We start from the raw sequence: 23039 nt of genomic DNA on the forward strand, positions 1-23039 counted from the left end.
TCTCAGCCAATACCATTCTTCTTTACTTGCAAATCTCCAAACTCCTTCTGGATGTCACACCTAGGCCCATCAATGTGATAACCTGTCACTTGGCCTTTGTCCACATCATGATGCTACTTAATGTACTGTTTTTAACAATTCCAGACCTGTTTGAATTAATGGGTTTTCAGACTGACTTTAAATGTAAGGCATATTTCTACATGAACAGGGTGATGAGGGGACTCTCCATATTCACCACCTGTTTCCTGAGTGTGTTCCAGGCCATTACTATCAGCCCTACAACTTCCTGGTTGGCAAGATTTAAACATAAATCTAGGAATTATATTGCTTTGGTTTTCTTTTTCCTGTGGTCCCTCAGTTTGTCTTCCAGTAGTAATGTGATCTTCTACACTGTGGCTTACTCCAATATGACCCAAACCAATCTATTAAAATTAAGCAAATACTGCTCATTTTACCCCACGAAACCCATAATTAGGGCTCTTTTTTTCACTCTTACAACATCCAGGGATATTTCCTCCACAGGAATTATGTTGCTTTCAAGCACATACATGGCAATTCTCTTGTCCAGGCACCAGAGACAATATAAGCACCTTCACAGTACAAGCCTCTCCCAAAGAGTCACCCCAGAAAAAAGAGCCACTCAGACCATCCTGCTACTGGTGAGTTCCTTTGTGGTCATGTACTGGCTGGACTTCATCCTCTCACTCTCCTCAGTCCTATTACAGGCATATGACCCAGTGATCCTCAGTGTCCAGACACTTGTGGTCAATGTCTATGCCACTGTTAGTCCTTTGGTGCTAATCAGTTCTGATAAGAAGATGATCAACATCCTGCAAGATATGAAACAAAAGTGTCTTCAATTTTTAATACGTTAATGATGCAAAAAAATTCTGAATAAGATTTTTCTGCCTGTCAAATTATTCAAGAAGTAAAGAATTTATTTGATTTATGTAAAATATGTGGAATTACATTTTTAATATATTGCAAAAATGCTGGTAAACACTGTTAAATTTTGTTTAGTGTTGTGTCCACCATAATTATAATTTGATATACTCACATCAAGCCTGTCACTCTTGAATTTTGATATTCTGAAATTCACACAAGAAAAATTTCTTAGATGGTGCCTGTGGCTCAGTGAGTGGGGCACCAGCCCCATATACCAAAGGTGGTAGGTTCAAACCTGGCCCCGGCCAAACTGCAACAAAAAAATAGCTGAGCATTGTAACGGGTGCCCATAGTCCCAGGTACTTGGGAGGCTGAGGCCAGAGAATCACCTAAGCCCAGGAGCTGGAGGTTGCTGTGAGCTGTGACAGCACAGCACTCTACCAAGGGTGACAAAATGAAACTCTGTCTCTAAAAAAAAAAAAGAAAGAAAAATTTCTTTTTATCTAATGCACTCAGCCCTACTATGAAACTAATTTATGTCTTTCTTTTTTTTTTTTTTTGTAGAGACAGAGTCTCACTTTATGGCCCTTGGTAGAGTGCTGTGGCCTCACACAGCTCACAGCAACCTCCAACTCCTGGGCTTAAGCGATTCTCTTGCCTCAGCCTCCCGAGTAGCTGGGACTACGGGCGCCCGCCACAACGCCCGGCTATTTTTTGGTTGCAGTTTGGCCGGGGCTGGGTTTGAACCCACCACCCTTGGTATATGGGGCCGGCGCCTTACCGACTGAGCCACAGGCGCCGCCCTAATTTATGTCTTTCACATGAAAGCTATAACCCAGTTATAACCTAAGGGGGAAGGGGGAAAGGGAGAGGAAGGGGGGAGGGGGGCAGAGGGAGGGTGATTGGTGGGATTACACCTGCGGTGCATCTTACAAGAGTATATGTGAAACTTAGTAAATGTAGAATATAAATGTCTTAACACAATAACTAAGAAAATGCCAGGAGGGCTATGTTAACCAGCGTGATGAAAATGTGTCAAACAGTCTATGAAACCCAGTGTATGGTGCCCCATGATCACATTAATGTACACAGCTATGATTTAATAATAAAAAAAAAGGAATTTCTTTTTTCTAAAACTGTACTCTTAAGAGGCTCTTACTCAAAAATAAGTCTATTGGGTCAGGCATAATGGCTCACACCTATAATCCTAGTACTCATAGAAGCCAAGGTGGGTGGTTGCATTGAGCCCAGAAGTTCAAGACTTGCCAGAGCAAGAGCAAGACCATCTCTACTAAAAATAGAAAAAAATTAGCTGAGCATTGTGGTGGGTGCCTGTGTCCCAGCTACTTGGGAGCTGGGGCACGAAAAGTGCATGAGCTCGGGAGTTTGAGGTTGCTGTGAACTATGATGCCATAGCACTCTACCCAGGCCAACAGAGACTGTGTCTCCCCAAAAAATTAAAAAATAAAAAATAACTAGCTAAATAAATTTATCACTATTTTAACTTTTAAAAATATTTCAAGTTGGGCAGCACCTGTGGCTCAAGGAGTAGGGCACCGGGCCCATATACCAGAGGTGGCAGGTTTAAACTCAGCCTCAGCCAAAAACTGCAAAAAAAGGAAAAAAAAAAAAACTAGTACCATACAAAAAATAAAAGATTAAAAATGAAAAAAATATATATTTCAAGTTACACTTATTTATTAAAGATACTTTACCTGAGCATTATTATAGCTTAAATATATGTTCATTTAACATTCAATATCTGGCTGGGCCCAGTGGCTCATAACTGTAATCCTAGCACTCTGCAAGGACAAGGCCAGTGGATTGCTTAAACTCGGGAGCTTGAGACCAGCCTGAACAAGAGTGAGACCCCGTCTCTAAAAATAGCCAGGCATTGTGGCTAGTTTCTGTAGTCTCAGCTATTGGGGAGGCTGAGACAAGACGATTGCTCAAGCCCAAAAGTTTGAGGTTGCTGTGAGCTATGATGACACCACATTCTACCTAGTGTGATAGATTGAGACCCTGGCTCAAAAACAAACAACAGCAACAACAAAAACTCAGTATTTGTTTTTCCTGTTGTATACAGTTTGTGCAGATTTTGCTCTCGCTTTATAGATTATTTCACTTTATCTCCCAATGATTTTAAGCTTTTATTCTGTCTCTGGTGTTATATGGCTATTATTGTTTTGTTTTGTTATTTTTATTTATTGGTCTTTTATTGACATACCACACTAATAAATTCAAGAATTCAGGCTTAATTTTTTATTATTAACATTATTTTCTTTAATTATGTTTATATATTTAGGGAAACTATTACAGATGTTTCATTTCTTCTCATCCTAGTTTTCAAATATACATATTTATATTTACATTTTCCATCATTTTTTTCTCTTTACTATATTTGGATATATTCATTCTGCTCACCATTTCAGCTCATTTGTCCTTTCATTCATGTCAGTATAATTTAAAGTTTAACCTGTATACTGTTGACATTTATGTGATATTGAGAAGTAATTAGTCTAGGTATAAAATGTTCCCTTTAGGTACTGGCTAATAGTAAAGAGGCCATATATCTGTGAGTTGTCCAACTCTCTCCCAGAGGAAGTGTAATAAATAAACTGACAGGGTGTGGTGGCTTATATCTGTAATCCTAGCACTCCGAAAAGCCAAGACAGTTGGATTGCCTGAGCCCAGGAGTTTCAGACCAGCCTGAGCTACAGCAAGACCCGGTCTCTAACAAAAGCTTGGCATTGTGGTGGGGACCTGTAGTCCCAGCAGCAAGAGGGGCGCAGCAAGAGAATCACTTGAGCCCAAGAGTTTGAGGTTGCTGTGAGACTCTACCAAAGGTGCAAAGTGAGACTCTATCTCAAAAAAAGAGGAAAAATTAAGAAATAAAAATAAAGGCCGGGTGCTATGGCTCACGCCTGAAATCCTAGCACTCTGGAAGGCCAAGGTGGATGGATAGTCTGAGCTTACGAGTTCAAGACCAGCCTTAGCAAGAGCTAGACCTCATCTCTAAAACTAGCCAGGTGCTGTGGCAGGCGCCTATAGTTCTAGCTACTTGGGAGGCTAAGGCAAGTGAATCATTTAAGCCCAAGAGTTTGAGGTTGCTGTGAGCTGTGACACCGTGGCACTCTACAAGGGTGACAAAATGAGACTCTGTCTTAAAAAAAAAAAAAAGAAAGAAAGAAAGAAAGAAACTGACCGAATATGTCACACAAATGTGAGAATCGAACTATCAATCATGTAGGACATGAGAAAAAAACTTCCAAGATAAATTATCAGAAAAAATTAGATATCACATAAACTTCAAATATTGGAATTATGTTTAAAATGTTTAGGTAAATGTGATGGGAAAAATAAGTAATCCAATTATTATGGAAAGCAGAAGAAACAATAAGTTTGAAAAGACATATCTAGAAAATAGTCAAATCTAAAGTGAGCAATTGAAAGTATAAAATATTAACTTAATACACATCATACAGGTTAAACTTTAATTATACTGACATGAATGAAAGGACAAATGAGCTGAAATGGTGAGCAGAATGAATATAGCCAAATATAGGAAAGAGAAAAAAGTGATGGAAAATGTAAATATAAATATGCATATTCGAAAACTAGGATGAGAAGAAATGAAACATCTATAATAGTTTCCCTAAATATATATAAACATAATTAAAGAAAATAATGTTAATAATAAAATCAATATCATTCTTTGATTTACATCTGCACCTGAGAAGTCATCATATTTTCTTACCAACTCTATTCATCACTTTAAGGAATGTTATAACTTGAAGATCATAGCTATCTGCATTAAAAGAATGTACAGAATTTCTGCTGAAATCAGAAATATACGGTGTATACATAAAAAAATATTTCACAGATATTTTGGTGGTAGACAACAGTATCTAATGAGAAACCTAAAATTTCTAAGATGACCCCCAATATTCTATGTGGTAATCGCAATTTGTGAAGGGTGATTTTCGAGTATTTTATGATTTAAACAAAATTTTAATATAATACTCACTACTCTGAATAGTAGCTGTCTATGGCAATAATCACTGTTTTTCTATAAAATAAAGTCAGATCGGGCAGCGCCTATGGCTCAGTGAGTAGGGCGCTGGCCCCATATACTGAGGGTGGTGGGTTCAAACCCAGCCCCGGCCAAGTTACAACAAAAAAATATAGCTGGGCGTTGTGGCAGGCACCTGTAATCCCAGCTACTCGGGAGGCTGAGGCGAGAGAATCACCTAAGCCCAAGGATTTGGAGGTTGCTGTGACCTGTGACAGCACAGCACTCTACCAAGGGTTAGTAAGTGAAACTCTGTCTCAAAAAAATAAATAAAGTCAGATCTTTCATCTGCAATGACCTCTCTTTTCTCCTTAATATATCTCCTATTTTATAAAAATAATCTCAAGGTAAATTCTCCATTTAATCCAGAGGTTAACTAAAGAGTTTTGTTTTTTTTTTATTTTTGAGACAGAGTCTCAAGCTGTTGCCGTAGGTAGAATGTCATGGTGTCATAGCTCACAGCAACCTCCAACTCGGGCTCAAGCAATCCTCTTACCTCAGTTTTTTATATATTTTTTTTTAGTAGAGACAGGGTCTCGCCTTCGCTCAGGCTGGTCTTGAACTTGTGAACTCAAGCAATCCACCCACTTCAGCCTCCCAGAGTGCTAGGATTACAGGTGTGAGCTGCCACACTCTGCCTAACTAAAAAGTCTTATATTTAATTTGCGTGAGGCCAGAAATTACTTGTTGGTTACATTGTGATAATTTTGTTATTTCAGAGTGCCTAAAAAAGATGGCCTGTTGGAATTCTGCTTTCATGGACTTAATAACATTTTTAAAGCCTAAGACATTACAATTTGAACTTTTTATGTTTAAAAAAATAGATATTATGTCTGTATTGGTCAACATTGCCATTTGTTTTTATGCTTAATTAGCCAATGTTTCTATTAAAGTTAATTAACATACTTTATATTATTTGTTGTATACCAAGACAATTTTTACAATGGTTTAATGGAAACTAATATTGATGTCTTATTTCAGATTAATATAAGAATATATATTATTAGGTTACATTGCTTGTATTTGTTAAGTAAAGTCCAAGTTGTAGGTGGGCCCTTCATGTGGGACGTGTGCCACACACCTCTACGTTATACCCATTAGCTGAGAGCTTACCAAACCTCTTCCCCCCTTCATCCTTCTAGAATTTAATTGTTTTTCTCCTGTGTGGGTATGTAGTTTTTTGTCTACTAGTTTTATGTTAGTATTGAGTATATTGGATGCTTACAGTTCCATGCTTTTTTTTTTTTTGCAGTTTATGGCCAGGGCTGGGTTTGAACCCACCACCTCCAGCATATGGGCCCAGCGCCCTACTCCTTTGAGCCACAGGCGCCACCCTAGGTTTTCTCTTTTTAGTAGAGATGGGGTCTCTCTTTTGTTCAGGCTGGTCTCCAAGAAATCCATCCATTTTGGCCTCCCAGGGTGCTAGGTACAAGCATAAGCCACCTCACCTGGCCTCCATACTTTACTTAAGAGGATGTTTTCCTAATCCTTCCAGGCCAATACAAACTATATAGTCTCCATCTTTGTTTCTAGCTGAATAGTATTTCATGGTACGTATATAACACAGCTTATTTCTCTATTATGGGTTGATGGCCACTTGGGTTTTTTCCACATCTCAGCAATTATGAATTGAGTTCCTTTGAACATTTGAGTGGAAACGGCCTTATGGTAGAGTGATTTTTTTTTTCTTCTGTGTAGATACCTAGTAATGGGATTGTGGGATAAAGTCTACCATTAGCTCTTTGAGGATTCTCCATATTTTTTTCCAAAAAGACTGTACTGCTTTTTGGCTTTCAGCTTGGAGGAGGCCAAAGTGCAAATTTCTTTGATTGTCCCGAATCTGGGTTCCTCCCACACCAGCACCTCCAGCAAGCCACCTGTTTGACTCCAATGAGATCAAACTCATATACCTGAGGTGCACTGGTGATGAAGTCGGTGCCACGTCTGCTCTGGCCCCCAAGATCAGCCTTCTGGGTTTGTCTCTAAAAAAGATTGGTGATGACACTGCCATGGCAAGTGGTTACTGGAAAGGGTCTGAGGATTACAGCGAAACTGATTATCCAGAACACACAGGCCCAGATTGAAGTGGTACCTTCAATCTGCCCTCATCATCAGAGCCCTCAAGGGACCACCAAGAGAAAGAAAGAAACAGAAAAACATTAAACACAACAGAAATATCACTTTTGATGAGCCTGTCAACATTGTCAGACAGATGCAGCACCAATCATTAGCCAGGAACCATTCAAGGGATCCTGGGGATGACCAGGTCAGTGGAGTGCAATATTGGTGGCTGCCACTTTCATGGCATCATAGATGACATCAACAGTCTTGTTGTAGAATGCCCAGCTAGCTAAAAACTACAAGGGAAAATGTTTCAACAACATTTTGAAATGCCCCCTAAAAAACAAACAAACAAAAAAAACCACTATACTAATTTGCAGTCACACCAACACTGTGTAAGTGATCTCTTCTCTCCACACCCACAGTAGGATGTGGGCTATTCTCACTGGGGTTGGAAAATATCTCAAGGTGGTTTTTATTTGCATTTCCCTGATGATTAGGAACAATGAGCATTTTTTTTATGTGTTAGCTGTCTTCTTGGGAGAAGGTTCTATTCATATCTCTTGTCTAATAGTAAATGGGTTTGGCCAGGTGCAGTGGCTCACACCTGTAATCCCAGCACTTGGGAAGCCGAGGCGGGTGGATTGCCTGAGCTCATAAGTACAAAACCAGCCTGAGCAAGAGCGAGATCTCATCTCTAAAATATAGCCAGGCGTTGTGGTGGGTGCCTATAGTTCCAGTTACTTGAGAGGCTGAGCCAAGAGGATCACTTCAATCCAAGAGTTTGAGGTTCCTGTGAGCTAAGGCACCATAGCACACTATTGAGGGTGACCAAGTAAGACTCTGTCTCAAAAAAAGTAAATGAGATTGTTTGCCATTTTCTTGCTCATTAGTTCAAGTTCACAAAAGAGAAAAGCAAAATTGCAAAAAAATGCAAAAAGTTGCTCAATTTCATTGATATTCAGAAGAAAACACATTCAAACCACAGGATTTCACACCACAAATACATCAGAATGGCTACAATTAAAAAGACTGTAGTGAGCAAGCGCGGGGGCTCACGCCTGTAATCCTAGCACTCTGGCTGCCACTCTCATGGCATCATAGATGACATCAACAGTCTTGCTGTAGAATGCCCAGCTAGTTAAAAACTACAAGGGAAAATGTTTCATCAAGGCCAAGGCAGGTGGATTGACCTGAGCTCACAGGTTTGAGACTAGCCTGAGCAAAAGTGAGACCCTCATCTCTAAAAAAGTAGCCAGGGGTTGTGGCGGGCACCTGTAGTCCCAGCTACTGGGGAGGCTGAGGCAAGAGACTTGCTTGAGCCCAAGTGTTTGAGGTTGCTGTGAGCTATGATGCCACAGCACTCTACTGAGGTGATAAATTGAGATTCAGTCTCAAAAAAAAAGTAAAGACTGTAAATACCAAATTCTGGAGATGTTGTAGTGCTCTACAACACTTGAACTTTTGTACATGATGCTGGGTAGGTAAACTGGTAAACTACTGTGGAAAATTTTGGATATTACTAAAGTTAAATATGCACATATTATGTATGATCTAGCAATTAATTTCACACCTACCTATATTAACATGTTACATGTGTATAACAAAAATCTTATGGAAAAGGTTCAATAACAGCATTATTATAATAAACACAGACTGAAAATGACCAAGTATCTAGTAATAGTGCTGTTGATAAATGACAGGATATCAATACACTGAAATACTACACAACAGTAAAAATGTATGAATAATTTGATTATGTACAACAACGTGAATAAATATAGCATACATTTTGTTGAATAAATGAAGACAGACACAAGAGTACACACTGTGTGATTTTATTTTTTAAAAAGGTCAGAAGTATCTGTGGCATTTTAAGTGAAAATAAGTTTTTTCTTTGAAAAAAATGAAGGTTGTATTGGATTGGAAGGAGATATTGGGCAGGAGCTAGTAATGTTTAAAATGCCCAGATGATTTTCTAGCCAGTTAATCTTTCCTGATTAAACACCTTAGTAAGAATATAAGAATATAATTTTATGGCTCAAGCAGCTAAGGCGCCAGCCACATACACCTGAGCTGGTGGGTTTGAACCCACCAAACAACAATGATGGCTGCAACCAAAAATAGCCAGGTGTTGTGGCAGGCGCCTGTAGTCCCAGCTACTTGGGAGGCTGAGGCAGGAGAATCACTTGATCCCAGGAGTTGGAGGTTGCTATGAGCTGTGATGCCACAGCACTCTACCCAGGGAGACAGCTTGAGGCTCTGTCTCAAAAACAAACAAACAAACAAACAAAAAAGACAGGCTAACAAATGACCCCCAAATATCAGTGACCTAACACAACAAAGCTGTTTCTTGCTTATTTCAGGCTCAGAAGAGTCATAGAGCTTTTCTTTGGCACCTCTCCTATAGTGACAACTTGAGATTTTGGCTAGTCCCTCTTGACATTCTTTTTTTTTTTTTTCTTTTTTAAATTTCAAATTAATTTGAAATTTAACCTACAATTAGGTTATAATGTTTGTATTTGTTAGGAAGAATCCATTTTTTATATATATATATTTTTTTTTGTTTGTTTGTTTGTTTTTCTTTTTTGAGGCAGAGTCTCAGTTTGTTGCCATCAGCTGAGTGCCCTGGCGTCAGCTCACAGCAAACTCAAACTCTTGGGCACCAGCAATTCTCTTGCCTCAGCATCCCGAGTTAGCTGAGAATACAGGCACCCTCCACTAGGCGGGGCTATTTTAGAGATGAAGTCTTGCTCTCGCTCAGGCTGGTCTCGAACTCTGAGATCAGGCAATCCACCCTCCTCAGCTTCCCCCAGTGCTAGGATTACAAGCTTGAGCCACTCGCCCAGCCAAGAAGACTCCATATTGTACTTTTGTCCCATCCACAAGAGGTGTGCCATATACCCTTACATCATGTCCATTAAGTGGGACCACACAACCCTTCTCTACTTCCTTTTCCTCTCTCTTTTTCCCCCTCCCCTCAACTTGAATTGAATTGAGTTTTTCTCTTATGTGGACATATATTAATTAGTTCGTCTACTGGCTTCATATTAGAATTGTGTACTTTGGATATTTGCCTTTCCTCTCTTTTTATTGTATTTTGTTTATATATTTTTAATTTAATTTTTTTTTTTTTGAGCCACAGTCTGATTTTGTCACCCTGGTTATAGTGCCATTGCATCATAGCTGACAGCAACTTCCAACTCTTGGGCTCAAGCCATCCTCCTGCCTCAGACTCCTGAGTAGCTGGGATTATAGATGCCCACCACAATGGCTAGTTTTAGAGACAGGGTCTCACTCTCGTTCAGACTGGTCTCAAACACCTGAGCTCAAACATTCCACTCGTCTCGGCTTCCCAGAGTGCTAGGATTACTGGCCTGAGCCACCACACCTGGCCTACTTTACCATTTTTGTGATACTTTAAGAGGAGTTCCATCTTAAAAACTATAAGAAAACCTCACTAATTTGGTATCTAGAAGAAATTTGGCAGTCACCATTTCCAGAGCCACCTGCCCCCACACCCCACCTGCCCTGGGACAAACACATCTCTCTTCCTGTTGGTACCAACTAGACACAACTGGTGACTGGGAGTGCTGGAGCCAGGACCCCAGGCTGCAGGCCCCAACCCATCAAACTGCCAGGACGCAGACTGCAGACTGCAGACTGCTATACATTTTCGCTCTGGGTATGTCTCGTTCAGGTCTGAGGTGCTGAAGCACCTTAGAAGTCACAGTCAGTATTTGTAGGAGCAAGCATCTCAGCAGCAATGTCTCAGCAGCAGTCTTAGGGGAGCACTGGTCAGGCATCCTCCAAGCAACAAAGCAGAGTCAAAGGACGAGCCCCAGCAAACTTCTCCGGAAGCTTTTTACAGAAGTAATACACCACAGGGCGGCGCCTGTGACTCCGTAGGTAGGGCGCCGGCCCTATATACCGAGGGTGGCAGGTTCAAACCCAGCCCAGGCCAAATTGCAACAAAAAAATAGCCAGGCGTTGTGCCAGGCGCCTGTAGTCCCAGCTACTTGGGAGGCTGAGGCAAGATAATCGCCTACGCCAAGAAGTTGTAGGCTGCTGTGAGCTGTGACACCACAGCACTCTACTGAGGGTGATAAAGTGAGACTCTGTCTCTACAAAAAAGAAAAAAAGAAGTAATACACCACAGGTGCGAAGACTGCTACGCAATAATGTGGGTGTTCACTGCTCTTTAACCAGAGACCAATGATGTTAAATCCCTTTCTCATTCCCGTATTACCAAAGTGTTTCTTTTCCAGTGTCTCCTACATGGGAGTTTTAAGTAAATTTTTGGCAAGAAAGTAAAACAAATACATAATGCTCCAATACCATTTCCAACTTCATCCCTTTCTCTCCTCCTCAAACACTTGACTCCATCTCCCAGCTTCCACTTTACTTTGATGAACAGATTTCTGCTTAGTATTTTTCAGAGGTTTTAAATTTTTTTCTGGAGCTTTTTCTGTGTAAAAGAAAAAGAAGGAAGGATACCTTTGGAAATAATCATGAGATATGTAAGGTCAAATTTATTTCAGAGCCCTCAAAATACCAAATTGCCTGGGTGAAAGTTTCCCCTGGGTTCTTCTGAATCCCAAGGGCTCGATGGACTGGAAAGGTTGGCCTCATGCTGGTCACCTGGACCCAGCCCAACTTTCGCTGAGCACCTCTGTTTTTACAGCTCAGGTGTCAGCTGGGCAGAGTTCCATTGCTGTATAGTAGATCCTTGAATGTCTCCGGTTGGCAACAACTCATGCCTGGTGGTTAAGAAAACTTAGTGCTGAGTTGGAAATCCTGGCTTTAGGTCCTAAGGAGTTTAGAGACCTCACCCACCAGCTCGTCCCTGCTTATAGTGTCCCTATCCTCTCAGTGTCATTGAGGGGGCATGGACAGACCTGCAGAGGGCCCCTGATCCACCCTGGCTCCTCTGAAGAGAGGTCTACCTGCCTGGAAACATCTCCTATGTCTCCTTGTGGCAATGGATTGGATGCTCTCCAGAGCTGAGAGGATGGCATAGACCAAGGAGAGGCTCCTGAGGAGAAGCACTTCTGGGCAGGGAAGAGAATGGACATGAGATGGGGAGTTGGAGACCCACTTACTTCAGCTTCAGGCCCCTTTGCTGACACCCCCCCTCCAGGGTGAGACAGAGGTACAAGGAGCCTAGAGGGGCACACCTTGGACCAGTGAGCAACACTCATAGGAAGGAGGGTTTTAGTTCCACCCAAGGGAAGAGTTCAGGTAGGAAGTAAATATCTACCACTGGACCATGGGCATCAAGGTCACTGTGCCCTTAACAGGAAGGGCCGAGGGGCTGTGCTGGGCCTCAGACTCCAATCCTGAAGCTGATAAAAAAGAAGGGGCAGTTACCACATCTCCAAGAGGGAAAATCCCTGAGTCCTCACATGACACAGGTCACCTAGACCCAGTGCTCCTTCACCCTAGCCCTGTCCTGGGCCTGTGATCCCTGAGATAAGTAGTAATGTTGTAATTATTTGTCACCTGTAAGAAAGACTCAACCCCCACTTCAGGTATAAATCAGATGGTGATTTATTACACCTGCACAGGGGACCACGGTGATTTATTACATCTGTGCAGGTGGTCTGCCATCCAAAGGGCCAATGGCCCTGAAGAGAAAAGTAGGTTGCCTTTTATACCTTTTTGTTGCCATGCAAGCAAGTAGAAACAAAGGCAAAAATGTGGCAGTTAGCTGGGGCGGGGTTACAGTGTTGGCTGAGGGGGGCTACAGCATGGCGGTTACAGCGGCACGAGGGCGGGGTTACAGCGAGTCAGGGGGTTTGCCACCGGTTACAGTGAGTCAGGGGTTCAGCTGGCATGGGGACAAACTTGGCCTGGGAAACTAAGTTTGAATAAGCTTTTCACCATTGTTTTACCTATGGCTAGGGAGTTGGGGTAACTGGGAGAACTTTCCTGTTCTATGGGGGTAAGCTTTCCCATTGTTTTACCTGTTGCTAGGAGTTCTTGGGAACTCAGGGAACTTCCTTGTTCTATTCTGAAACCTGTTTGAGGAATTAACCCAAGGGGGTCAGGGGGTTGAGAGGTGCAGGGACTAGGGCTGAGACAGTTGGGGGCCTTTAGGGGTCCTTGCCAGGTCGGTTACCACAGTAATGACACAGTTGGTCACACTGTAGAAGTCAGTGAGGGTAGGAAAGATGAAGGGTGCCATGTTCTCCTGGTAATTCTTGTCCCACTGGCTCCATATGAAGCCCAGGCATTCATAGAGCATCACCTTAATGAGCAAGCTGCTTGGGGAGACCTGGGCATAGCACACCCTAGCTCAGAGTCCACAGTCACCCACCAACCTAGGCAATTTTATCCTTCTTCCTTTCACTTGTTTACAAAAAAAAGCTTTTTCAACTTTCTGAAAAAAAACTCCAGAAAATATTAAAAATCTCAGAAAAGACAACACACTGGGCAAAGATCTGCTTATCAAAGTTAAGTGGAGGCCAGGAGGTAGGAGGAAAGGGTTGGGGGCAGAGAAGGAGTGAGATTAGAAGAGGTACTGGACAAGGTGTGCCATTTAAGGTGTTTTGTCACTGAAAGTTTACTGGGAAAATTCCAGTCATGTCTAGTCTGGAAGTAACAGAAGACAGATGTGTCCAGGTCTGTAGCCAGATGGAGGTGGAAGCAGGCCTGGTCATGGGGTGTTGGTGATAGTGGTTGGGCTGTTCAACAGGGGGTGAGCTGTGGCATTAGCAGGGCTCTGGCTCCCATGTTGGTCCATCATGGTGATGGAGGTTACTCCATGCCATTGGGTGGACGTAGCAGGTGGAGCTTCCTTCCTTCCCTAAATTAGCCCAGCCATTCCTCAGGAAGCCAGAAACCCTCCAGCTCCTGTCTGAACTGCACCTCCACAGGGAGGGGCTCCCTGCCTGCACCAGAGATGGGGAGGGTAGAGAAGTCCCACAGGCCAGGGAGCAGCTGGGCTGCAAAGCTTTGGGTCCCAATGAGCATACTTGGGACAGACCTGTTTTCTGTGTTCCCCTAATCTGCCCTTTGCAGACACTGCTAACAATAATAGCGTAGTATTCTTGGCCCAGCATCCTGTCAGCAGTGACATTGCTCCAGATAGTTTATGAGAAGGACTGTGGGAAGCCAGGCTGCTTGGGATCAAATTATAGTCTCACCCTGAGAGTCATGTGACCTTGGAGAAAGTACTAACCTCTGTGCCTAAACTTCTGTAAGATCTGTAAAGTATAAAATGGGATTGTTTCATAGGGAAATGAGTATGCCACTGTTGGCAGTTATCAGGCTCATGGTGTCAATGAACCCACGAAAGATGTTCATGTTGCTTGTCACACAGAAATCCAATGACTGTATAAGAGGCACCTGTGAGAAATACTTTGGCAATAAGGGATTGGGGAAGGGCTTTAACATCATTGGCTCTCGTTAGTGAGATGAAGGAGAGCAGGAAAGTATGTATATCATTGGTTAGCAGTCTCCACACCTGTGGCAGAGGTGGCCACGGGATTACTTCCATAAATAGCTTCGGGAGAAGTTAGCCTGGGCTCGTCCCTTGGGTCCGCTTCTTGCTCGGAGAACACCTGATCGGTGCTTCCCTACTAAGACTGCTGCTGAGATGCTCGCTCCTACTAATATTGACTATGACTTCTAAGGGACTTCGGCACCTGCGACCTAAATGAGACCTACCCGGAATAACCTGGCGCAGCAGCCCACCTCTAGACAGTTGCGTGGGCCTGGGCCGGAGTCCTAGCATACTGGCTCAGATGAGGCCCTGGGTTGGGGCCGGAGACACAGAGTCGCCGGCTCCGACAGACTGAGACAATGAGGATCATCAAGGAGGAAATGACTTACTGCAGGAGATGCATCTGTTGGAGGGAGAGGCATGGACTCCCTAAAATCCACCTCCCTGATCAACAGGAGTTTTTTAGGAGGTGAAAATGAATAATGTATGAGGGGAGTGAACATGATTACATGTTTAGGGTGGAGTGCAGGGCACACAAGTGCAGTGAGAAATCATGCTAATACGCACAACCCATGAACAAAAAAATGGGGCTAAGTCTCTTCCAGGGTGGGGATTTTAGTACTATAATGAGCTAGTATTGTGCCCAGGAGTTCCACAAAGACCATACTGCCAAACAAGTGGAATCCTTTTATTGAAGAGTGGGTTGGCGACTGCCTCAGTGTCCCAACATGGGGTTTCTGAGAGCAGCCCCAAGTGCTTAAGTGGTTCAGGTTTTTAAGGCCTGGTCTGCATCCTGGTTGGCACACAGGCTGTTCAGGTGCATCCAATCCAGGTAGGGTAGCATGCAAGCATTGTACAGAAGCAGAATTTTGCAGTTAGCTAGTCATATGTTATACATCTTTGTTTTAATATTTCTCCCTTATACATTTAAGTTTCAGTACTTTTCCCCCACACGTCTTAGCTTCAGGACTTTCCCCACCTGTTATTGTTTAAAGGTCAGTCCAGGGACAGTTGGTGCCTCCTGGTTTGTTTCCCAGGAAGTTAGCCAAGCAAGAAACTAGGAGTGAACTAGAAGCAAGAAATCAATTAGTACTTTCTCAATTGGGGGAGAGGCGGAGCAAGATGGCAGCCGAGTAACAGCTTCCTTGCATCTGGGCACCGTGAGTCTGGGGAGATAGGACTCCAGGCGTCTCTGGCTGGTGGGAACTGCCTATCATCACTCCTATGAGGATACAGGGAGTCAGCGAGAGACTTCTGGACCCCAAGAGGAGGACTAAATCCGTGGAAAACCGGCAAGTGGTCGCGTGTGTTCAATCCGTCTAAACCCGCCCACAACTGTAAGTTCAGTAGCAGCGAGACTGCAAACCAGAAAGGCCTTATCTGTGAACTGTTTTGATGTCCTTGGACTTGGCACTGAGTTGAACTGCCTTGGGGAAGGCCTGAGCGGGAGTGCGAGAACTTTGGCCGTTGTCTAGGGCCCCAGTCTGAGCCGCTGAGCCAGACGGAGCTAATAGTGTTTGGCGGTGGGTCACACGGATCCATTGTCAGCGATCTGCCCCGGCAAGCTCCGCCCTCAGGGTCGCAGAGCTAGAAACGGGTGGGAGCTGGTAACCCAGCAACCAAGTAGCCTAAGGGTGGGGTCTGAGCCGCCTTGCAGCCCTAACCCTCAGGGGCAGAGTGAGACCGGTTTTGGCACACTGAGTAAGTGGATAGCCACTTCAGCAGCGATTCCAGCAAGAAAGCTGGGAAAGCTTCTGCTCAACAAGTTTACAAGTTCGAAGTGCCTTTTAAGTAGGCTGAAGAGAGATTCAGGGTGTCCACCTGCTGGGGTTTGAGTAATCAGCAGCCTCCAGTCGTATCTGAACTGTGACTAACATCTCATACCCCAGAAGACCACGTGTTGCCCAGACAATATTCAATAACATATACAAACTGCTTTGTTTTTGGTTGTGTATTTTTTCTTTCTTTTTTTGCTTGGTTGTTTTTTTTTGTTTGTTTATTTTGACGTTGCTGATAATTCTTTTGTTTTTTTAATTTCAATCTTTTCCACACAGATCCCTTTTTCTTTCTCAATTTTCCTAGTTTAATTATAATTTCCCATTGCTGCTTTTTTTAATAACTTCAACTTCATTTTTGCTAGTGTTTCTACCGATATAATTTGGTTTTTCACCCAATTTTATCCCTGTAAAGTTTTCTGTTTGCTTCTTTTGGTTTGATTTATAGCATTTTTGTCTTTCCTCTCTACTTGGTGGAGGTGGGGTACTGTGTCTGATCAGGTTAGCAAAGAGCTGCTGACCTCAAGGGAACTACGCAACTGGGCACCCCCAGAAGGTGGGCTTTTTTAAGGTTGTGTCAAAGTACCCTACTGTACACCTATATTGCCCTGTCTCCCTCTTTCTGTGCCTCTCTTCTTTTTGTCAATATTCCTTATACCCACCCCCTCTCCTTTCTCTATCTTTCTTTTTTTCTTATCACTCGGTCCTCCTTTCTTTCATCCCCTTTTTTTTTGCTCTTCAACCTTCTCACCCTTCTGGTCCTGTAACCTTTAGTCCACAGGCACAAGAACTTAAAGAGCAAGAGGAAGTGAAAGGAAAATTAGGGCAAGCAAACAGATAAAAGAAATCACTCATGAGGAAGAATCAGCAGAAAACTCCAGGCAACATGAAGAACCAGTCTAGAACAACCCCACCAAGGGACCATGAGGTAGCTACTGCAGATGATTCCACCAGTATAGAAATGTTAGGAATGACAGAAAGGGAATTTAGAATACACATGTTGAAAACAATGAAAGAAATGATGGAAACAATGAAGGAAATTGCTAATAAAGTGGAAAATAACCAAAAGGAAATCCAAAAACAGAATCAAATAAGAGATGAACGATATGAAGAATATAAAAAGGATATAGCAGACCTGAAGGAACTGAAACAGTCAATTAGGGAACTTAAAGATGCAATGGAAAGTATCAGCAACAGGTTAGACCATGCAGAAGAAAGAATTTCAGAGGTAGAAGACAAAGTTCTTGAGATAACTCAGACAGTAAAAGAGGCAGAAAAGAAGAGAGAGAAAGCAGAACGTTCACTGTCAGAATTATGGGACTTTATGAAGCGTTCCAACATACGAGTTATAGGAATTCCAGAAGGGGAAGAAGAATGCCCCAGAGGAATGGAAGCCATACTAGAGAATATTATAAAAGAAAATTTCCCAAACATCACCAAAGATTCTGACACACTGCTTTCAGAGGGATATCGGACCCCGGGTCGCCTCAACTCTAACCGAGCTTCTCCAAGACACATTGTGATGAACCTGTCCAAAGTCAAGACAAAAGAAAAGATTCTGCAAGCTGCCAGGAGTAAGCGCCAGTTGACCTACAGGGGCAAATCCATCAGAGTTACCACAGACTTCTCTAATGAAACTTTCCAAGCAAGAAGACAATGGTCATCTACCTTTAATCTACTTAAACAGAACAATTTTCAGCCCAGAATTCTGTACCCTGCTAAGCTAAGCTTCAAAATTGACGGAGAAATCAAATCATTTACGGATATACAAACATTGAGGAAATTCGCCACAACAAGACCAGCTCTACAGGAAATACTTCAACCTGTTCTGCACACTGACCACCACAATGGATCAGCAGCAAAGTAAGAACTCAGAAATCAAAGGACAGAACCTAACCTCCACACTGATGCAAAAGATAAAACTAAGCAATGGACTCTCACCAAATAAGACGAATAGAATACTACCACACTTATCCATTATCTCAATAAATGTTAATGGCTTGAATTCCCCACTGAAGAGACATAGATTGGTTGACTGGATTAAAAAACACAAGCCATCCATTTGCTGTCTGCAAGAAACACATCTGGCTTCAAAAGACAAATTAAAGCTCCGAGTCAAGGGTTGGAAGACAATTTTTCAGGCAAATGGAATTCAAAAGAAAAGAGGAGTTGCAATCTTATTTTCAGATACATGTGGATTTAAAGCAACTAAAGTCAAAAAAGACAAAGATGGTCACTTTATATTGGTCAAGGGAAAAATACAACAAGAAGACATTTCAATTCTAAATATTTATGCACCCAATTTAAATGCTCCCAGATTCTTGAAGCAGACCTTACTCAGTCTGAGCAATATGATATCTGATAATACCATCATAACAGGGGACTTTAACACACCTCTTACAGAGCTGGACAGATCCTCTAAACAGAAATTAAACAAAGATGTAAGAGATTTAAATGAGACCCTAGACCAACTATGCTTGATAGACGTATATAGAACACTCCACCCCAAAGATAAAGAATATACATTCTTCTCATCACCCCATGGAACATTCTCCAAAATTGATCATATCCTGGGACACAAAACAAATATCAACAGAATCAAAAGAATTGAAATTTTACCTTGTATCTTTTCAGACCATAAGGCACTAAAGATGGAACTCAACTCTAACAAAAATGCTCAACCCCACCCAAAGGCATGGAAATTAAACAATCTTCTGTTGAATAACAGATGGGTGAAGGAAGAAATAAAACAGGAAATCATTAACTTCCTTGAGCATAACAACAATGAAGACACAAGCTACCAAAACCTGTGGGATACTGCAAAAGCAGTTTTGAGAGGAAAATTCATCGCTTTAGATGCCTACATTCGAAAAACAGAAAGAGAGCACATCAACAATCTCACAAGAGATCTTATGGAATTGGAAAAAGAAGAACAATCTAAGCCTAAACCCAGTAGAAGAAAAGAAATATCCAAAATCAAATCAGAGATCAATGAAATTGAAAACAAAAGAATCATTCAGAAAATTAATGAAACAAGGAGTTGGTTTTTTGAAAAAATAAATAAAATAGATAAACCATTGGCCAGACTAACTAGAAATAGAAAAGTAAAATCTCTAATAACCTCAATCAGAAACGATAAAGGGGAAATAACAACTGATCCCACAGAGATACAAGAGATCATCTCTGAATACTACCAGAAACTCTATGCCCAGAAATTTGACAATGTGAAGGAAATGGATCAATATTTGGAATCACACCCTCTCCCTAGACTTAGCCAGGAAGAAATAGACCTCCTGAACAGACCAATTTCAAGTACTTTCTCAATTATCTTGGGAGTCAACTAGACTTATTTCCTTTCTTTTTTTGAAAGCTTGCAGTCTGGAAATTTGCCAGGAGTTAACGGGTATCTTTCCGTTATAGCCTAGGCCTACTAGGTCTAACACTAGGGGTTAATATTGGTTAGTCTTTTAGCCTGTGCATAGGCTTAGTGTATCCTTGAGCACAATCTGCGGTGCCATATCGCTTGTCTTTTCTGGACAAACAAGTAGTATAAATCTCTGTAGTTATCTCAGAGCTGTCATTCCTAGGAAAGAGACTCAAAAGGGAATGCATCAGTGCAACAGAAAGTTACAAAGTTCTACTTAGCAAATGCTACTGGCCTAGGAACTTGAAATACAAAAAAATTATTTAAAATGTTTTCTTACTTATGGTGTAGGTTACAGTAGTGCTTGTCAAATGATAACTATTGATCTTCATGGAATTGGGACTGTGGTACCCCACTACGTGATTCTCAATTTTGTGTAAGAAAATCATGCCATGGCTCAGCGCCTGTAGCTCAGCAGCTAGGGCACCAGCCACAGACACCAGGGCTGGCAGGTTCAAACCGGACCTGGCCTGCCAAACAACGACAACTACAAAAAAAAAAAGAAGAAGAAGAAGAAGAAGCAGCCAGGCAGCGCCTGTGGCTCAGTGAGTAGGGCGCTGGCCCCATTTGCCGAGGGTGGCAGGTTCAAACCCAGTCCCGGCCAAACTGCAACAAAAAAGTAGCTGGGCGTTGTGGTGGGCGCCTGTAGTCCCAGCTGCTCGGGAGGCTGAGGCAAGAGAATCGCGTAAGCCCAAGAGTTAGAGGTTGCTGTGAGCCGTGTGACGCCACGGCACTCTACCTGAGGGTGGTACAGTGAGACTCTGTCTCTACAAAAAAAAAAAAGCCAAACTTTGGGGCGGCGCCTGTGGCTCAGTCGGTAGGGCGCTGGCCCCATATACCGAGGGTGACGGGTTCAAACCCAGCCCCAGCCAAACTGCAACCAAAAAATAGCCAGGCGTTGTGGCGGGCACCTGTAGTCCCAGCTACTTGGGAGGCTGAGCCAAGAGAATCGCTTAAGCCCAGGAGTTGGAGGTTGCTGTGAGCTGTGTGAGGCCACGGCACTCTATGGAGGGCCATAAAGTGAGACTCTGTCTCTACAAAAAAAAAAAAAAAAAAAAAAAAAAAGGCCAGGCATTATGGCGGCCACCTGTAGTCCCAGCTATTTGGGAGGCTGAGGCAAGAGAATGGCTCAGCCTCCCCAGGAGCTGGGACCACAGGAGCCCACCAGAACACTCGCCTAGTTCTTTTTACTTTTAGTTTTTAGTACACATGGGGTCTCATTCTTGCTCAGGCTCGTCTCCTGAGCTCAGGCAATTCACCCATCTCAGCCTCCCACAGTGGTAGGATTACAGGTGATTAATTATAGGAGTGAGCCACCATGACAGGCTCCCTCCTTTGCCTTTTAGAATTTGTTCCCATGGCCTCAAGTGATTCCTGAGTGTCCCAAGGAACAATGAAATATGAATATCAGGCCTTAAGATTAGGAAAACTGGGGAAAATGTCTGTACTTTGCGGGAGGAAAAAAGGGCACAGCGTTCATATTCACAGTACCATGTGAATTTGACTACAATTGCTCGTTGTCCCCCTTAAATTCAGTTAGCCCCAGCACAGGCATCTTCCTTTTCTTCTTTGGGATACCAGGCCCTTCTCTTGCTTTTTTCTCTGTCTTCACTCATCTTCGCCTCTCTTACTTCCTGTTCTCTTTTCTTTTTCCCATCTATCTGCTACTAGCCACTGTTAACCTAAGTAGCCATTTCATGCAAGGCGCTACTGTAGTGTTCTCCTTCCCTCACCATCACCTCACACTGATAAAGATCCTTTTCACTTTTATCCAGGTGCGCACAAAGGTTAAAGCTTAACTGAGACTTTGTATACAACCTTCTTTTAACATTTTCTAAGTTTAAAGTTACAGTAAAAAGAACCAGGAAAATAAAACAAAAAAGTATAAAAGGCATAGATATGAAAATGTATTTTGAGTACAAAATAATAACAATAATAATTTTATTAACAAGAAATTTTGTATAAAAACTTTTTGTCCTGGGCGGCACCTGTGGCTCAGTCGGTAAGGCGCCAGCCCCATATACCGAGGGTGGCGGGTTCAAACCCGGCCTTGGCTGAACTGCAACCAAAAAGATAGCTGGGCATTGTAGTAGGCGCCTGTAGTCCTAGCTACTTGGGAGGCTGAGGCAAGAGAATCGCTTAAGCCCACGAGTTGGAGGTTGCTGTAAGCTGTGACACCACAGAACTCTTCCAAAGGTGATAAGGTGAGACTCTGTCTCTACAAAAAAACAAAAACAAAAAAAACTTTTTGTCCTAAAGTAACTGGTACATTAAGAAAGAAAATTTAGGGCAGCACCTATGGCTCAGTGGGTAGGGCACCGGCCCCACATACTGAGGGTAGCGGGTTCAAACCCGGCCTTGGCTGAACTGCAACAAAAAACAGCCGGGCATTCTGGAGGATGCCTGTGGTCCCACCTACTTGGGAGGCTGAAGCAGGAGAATTGCTTAAGTCCAGGAGTTGGAGGTTGCTGTAAGCTGTGACACCACAGAACTCTGCCAAAGGCGAGAAGGTGAGACTCTGTCTCTAAAAAAAAAACGAAAACAGAAAGCGGGCACCTGTAGTCCCAGCTACTCAGGACACTGAGGCAAGAGAATCACCTAAACCCAAGAGCTGGAGGTTGCTGTGAGCTGTGACGCATGGCACTCTACCAAGGGTGACAAAGTGAGACGCTGTCTCTAAAAAAAAAAAAGAAAGAAAATTTAAGGGCCAGGCAAGGTGGCTAATGCTGGTAATACTAGCACTCTGGGAGGCCACAGCAGGTGGATTGCCTGAATTTGATACCAGCCTGAGCCAGATCGATACCTCATCTCTAAAAACAGCCAGGTGTTGTAGCAGGCACCTATAGTCTCAGCTACTTGGGAGGCTGAGGCAAGAGAATCACTTAAGCCCAAGAGTTTGAGGTTGCTGTGACCTAGAGGGTGACAAAGTGAAACCCCGTCTCCAAAAAAAGAAAGAAAGAGAAAGAAAAAATTTAAGACAAAAATGAAGAACTTTAAAAGGTCAAAGTTATTCATGCAAGTCATAAAAGTTGATTAAAAAAACTAAAAAACAGGAGGAGAGCAAGATGGTGGCCGAATAACAGCTTCCTTGCATCTGGGCACTGTGAGTCCAGGGAGACAGGACTCCAGGCATCTCTGGCTGGTGGGATCTGCCTATCATCACCCCTGCGACGATACAGAGAGTCAGCGAGAGACTTCTGGACCCCAAGAGGACTATAACAGTGGAAAACCGGCAAGTGGTCAGGTGTGTTCAATCGGTCTAAACCTGCCCGCAACTGTAAGTTCAGTAGCAGTGAGACTGCAAACCAGAAAGGCCTTACCTGAGAACTGTTTTGGTGTCTTTGGACTTGGCACTCAGTTGAGCTGCCTTGGGGA

General features: G+C 42.8%; 1 long non-coding RNA gene across 1 annotated transcript in view; it reads right to left on the minus strand.

The window, feature by feature from the left end:
• Positions 1 to 336: 336 nt before the first annotated feature.
• The window catches only part of LOC128572863 (uncharacterized), a 55774-nt gene continuing 33071 nt past the window's right edge, over positions 337 to 23039 (minus strand). The window contains exon 3 of the long non-coding RNA XR_008376264.1: positions 337 to 830. This is a non-coding gene — a long non-coding RNA (uncharacterized LOC128572863). The remainder of the gene's footprint in view (positions 831 to 23039) is intronic.

The sequence above is a fragment of the Nycticebus coucang genome, chromosome 20, assembly GCF_027406575.1.
Source record: "Nycticebus coucang isolate mNycCou1 chromosome 20, mNycCou1.pri, whole genome shotgun sequence".
Classification (NCBI taxonomy): Eukaryota; Metazoa; Chordata; class Mammalia; order Primates; family Lorisidae; genus Nycticebus; species Nycticebus coucang.